This window comes from Coloeus monedula (genome assembly GCF_965178545.1).
Source record: "Coloeus monedula genome assembly, chromosome: 4".
Taxonomy (NCBI): domain Eukaryota; kingdom Metazoa; phylum Chordata; class Aves; order Passeriformes; family Corvidae; genus Coloeus; species Coloeus monedula.
Genome location: NC_138784.1, coordinates 41,439,422 through 41,443,342, shown reverse-complemented (window position 1 = coordinate 41,443,342; position 3,921 = coordinate 41,439,422).

Below are 3,921 nucleotides of genomic sequence, written 5' to 3'. Positions count from 1 at the left end.
CTGATGTGTAAAGCTGTTCAAGTTATTTGATGTTTACACCTCAGGGAAAGTCATGTGTTCAGCAATATTTAAAGATAATGTTACAATGAAAACATTGATGCTGTCTTCAAAAACATCGCAATAGTTCTTGCATATGCCTCAACCTAATCTTGCATTCAGCGAGTGAGTTAAACGTACTAATGTTGCGCTCTCCCACTCAATTTTGATACAAAACCAGGTGGTTACATAAAACCTTTAATGATATTTTGCTTTTTAGCAGTGTTTACCTAGGTGGCTTGTGAATTTGCTAATTGACATATAAAACTGTAAAAACTGCAGTTCTCTGTGGTCAGTTGTTCTGAAGAGAGATAGTCTCAGATCTGTGATTTTTAGCACACTGAAAATTTTATCTCTCGTACAGCCCTGATCCTTATTGACACTACAGTTAGTATAAACTTAAACTGTTCATATGAACTTAAAACTGCCCATAATAAGGGCTAGAAAGATTAGGTTTAAAACACGCAAAATCCTGCAGTTGTTTACAGTTTTATAGTAATAGTGCTTGTGTGTGTTCCCTGTCCACCCCCAAGGCCGTAGCAGTCTGTACATAGTTGTATATTAGAAATGTGCCAGAAGAAACAAGATGTTACCGTTTTTATTACTTCATGTTTTTGGTATTTTCTTAATACTTCGGGGTTTATTCACACATGCATATAAAAGAGAAGGTACACTTGTATGTCCTTGTTTACCAATGGGCAATATTTAAATGTCTTAGCAAAAAATGGCACTGGTTAAATTTGTCAGATGAGGTTTTGTAAATTTACCTAAAAACAAATTATTGGAGCACTCAGTGAAAGTAGGCATCAAATTAAAGAATTTGTTTTAAATTTCATCAAGTGTGAAATGCAAGCAAATAGAAATTTCATAAAAGCTGCAAAACTTTAGTTTCTGTCAGCCTTGTGCAAAGGCTCGCTTTTAGTCTGTTGTAAAGCATTACGTAACGGACATGCTCTTGGAGTTGTCGCTCGTTCAAATAGCTGCACTTAATGTTTTAAGTTAAGTTTCAAGACCTCAGATGGCTTTAAGAGGCAACTCTTAGAAGCCTCTTGATTTCTTTTTTACCAATTTTGAAGATTTTACAGCTGACTTAAAATGTTATCCTGTTCAGGAGAGCACTTATATCTGTTTGGTTTTTCCACAGCATATAAAACCATGTGCTTACATTTCATAAATTTCAAGGAATGTAAACATTAAGTATGCTTTAAGTATCGTATTTGCATACATGAGTGATTTTTATGCTTTACTGAGTTGGGACCAGTAGCTTGTGCAACTGCAAAAGTTTTGCATAAGTCTGAAATGCTCTAATATTTTTGGCACCTACTATTCAACCAGGTTTCCTGCAGCCAGGTTGATGCTGTTGGACTTGCCCCTTTTTATTTTTTTCTTAAATTGTGTACCTCAGTTCCTCATGCATGGGATCACTGGTGTTTATTGAACTATTTGCTACTGAGAAGATATTTCACGTGTTTGTTTAATCCTGTTTTAAGATGAAAACTGCCTTTAAAAATTTTGTAAAACTGAAAGTTGTATCAAGCAAGTCATGAGTCACTTCCTGCTTTTTTTTGTGAATAGGTATTGGTTACAAACAGTACTGTTGTAACTTCTTTTTCTTTACTTAAAAACATTGTTTACTACTGTGTGTAATAAGTTTAAGGAAGAAATTACCTGCCTGTAGCAGTTAAATGGGGAATAGCTAATACTGAAAAAGCAGCAGGTAAGTAATGTTCCATTGCATAGATATATTAAATTTTAAAATAAAAAAAAGTAACTTTACAAGCATTTTATGCAGGAACTGATATTTTCGTCCACATTGAAATGGATTTAAGGAGACTGTTGCTCTTTTTACATAGAGTGTAATTTCTCACTCACTTATTTCCATTGCTGGCAATGGAAATAGCAGGGAGGGAATAGCAGCAGGTAAATAACATAAGTTAATTAAACAGAATGACCATTGTGACCTGAGAGATGCGATCCCTGTATGAAGCCCATTATTTCTGCCTGTTCTCCAAATACTTAGTTTTAACTGATAAATGTACTGTGTTGCAATTTAGATAATACTCTTGTTGTTGTGAGTTTCCTTTGTTAGATTTTTTTTATAAAACAAAAAAATGTACAGAAAAAAACCCAAAGACCCTGATAGACACCAAAAAGGAATATGCCTAATGTACATCATGTATAACTGGATCTGTAGTAGAATTTTTACCGAGTTTTGGTTTACTAAATATTCCTGGCAATTTCCTGTGCACATGCAGGAAATGGCAGTTTGGAAACATAGTAACTGATGGTGATGCCATGATGGCTACTGCTCTTTAATATTCATTCAGCTGCATTTCATTTCCTTTTGCTGATGAAAGGATGAAATAATCTGTGAGGAAATAATTAATTTCTTTCAAATATTGAGTTTATAAGTAACATTGAAAATATTATCTTAAGGCTGTGTCCTTTATCTTGAAAGACAAAACTAGCTAGTAGTGACTTAGGGGGTGGTGGTGCTTTACCAAGAGAATTTGTTTTATTGGTGATGTATTTTTTAGAAGTAGAGGGTGGTTTTTTTAAAGTAAAAATTTTACAGGACTATACGTTTTGGCAGGTCAAAGTACTTAAGAGAAGAAGAACATAGCATTTTGGAAACTGTACAGTCTTTTTTTTTCCTCATTCCCTTTTTGCTTTCTGTGCCAATAATTTTTGTTCTGATTACGTTTTGAAAAATGTTTGTCAGAACTTCAAACTTTTATTTACAGTGTGGCTTATAAGCTTGGATAGATGTTTTTTGTGTTAAACAAGATATTTTTATTACATTTAGACATTAGCTTTTTTCTTTGTGGACTGAGTACTTTTTGGTTTTGTTCCTTTGAAATCGGTGAGGCTTAGTTTTTCTAACTGTATTTTTTTACCTGGTTGTTTAGTTGCATACCTCAACCCTTGTAAATGTTTTTTTTCCTAGTTGTATGTGGATAATTGGAGATTTAAATGTTGTATATACTTGTCATCTGTGTTTCTAGTAAAATACATGGCATTCTTTATAGAAATACTTAATTCCTGCTTTTCTTTCCTTATCCACTTGCTCTCTGTGTACAGGTCAAACAGACTTTGCTCCCATTTTTATTTATAGAATTTTATACATAGCCTGTTAAAGTTGTCTATGATTCTTGTGTAAACTGAGATACAGCCTTAAATTTCCTAATACAACGCTCGTTAAGATACTGTCAGTCATGTAGATTTAAATATAAAACATGCACGTTTAAACTGGTATTCTTCAGAGTTAAGACACTAAATTGCTTCTGCATCAAAATAGAAACCCTTCAAGATTTTAGAGAAGGAAAGTGCAGCTCAGTGTCCATATAAAAAAAAAAACCAAACTTGAATTCTTTCCAAAATAGCAATTTTAACATAGAAGAGAAGCAATGTGGATTCAGTTGAGATTCAAATTATTTTGGTAATTGACTGCACAGGTCTTGAACATAATGGTTGCAGCATGCTAATGAATCATGATGTTTATGCAGAAATACTGTCTCTTGCAATTATGATGCCTTGCAATTAATACTTCGGACTGGCTTGGGGTGGATGGGGGTGTTCGAGTTGGGGGTTTTTTGGTTTTGTAGTTGTTTCACCTTCCTCCCCTTTCCTCCCCATACCCCATTAACATCTGACATCCCGTGTATTTTTAGAATTCCTTTTAGCATTAGAGAATAAATTTACTAAGGAGCAGTTTGGGGTATAGAAATTAATCAATTTGATGTTCTTGTGGGATTCATTTTCCCCCATGTTGGACAAAATACAATAAAGCTCCTCATTCCATTTGTATATAATACTTTTGTTAATTCTCAAACCCTTTCTGTAGCTCCAGTGATTGCAATGGGTTCTGGGATGATGCTGATGCCT